Raw genomic sequence first — 327 nt, forward strand, 5'->3', positions numbered from 1 at the left:
GAGGCCCTCTTGAAAAAGGTGATTCCGAAGATTGGCCCAGTAGCCGCCATTTTGTATCAAAATGTCAATATAAAAATTTTTTTATACACTCAAATACATGTTTAATAAAGCCTGAAAGAGAGAAATTCGATTCCTTTTTCCTTACTCCCAGAATAAATTGTCAAAGTTACGCCTTTTTTGAGGGCTCTAGACTGGCCTAACCCCTTAACCTATTCCGACGGCATTCAGTTACGTACGGAACTCGCATTCGTGAATACTGTCATTGTGTCTTTTTCTAAGATGTAACAGTAAAAAATCAATCATTTATTTTTTAACACATCCAAATAT

Source organism: Dinoponera quadriceps, unplaced genomic scaffold (assembly GCF_001313825.1).
Source record: "Dinoponera quadriceps isolate SergipeBrazil2010 unplaced genomic scaffold, ASM131382v1 scaffold8979, whole genome shotgun sequence".
NCBI lineage: Eukaryota > Metazoa > Arthropoda > Insecta > Hymenoptera > Formicidae > Dinoponera > Dinoponera quadriceps.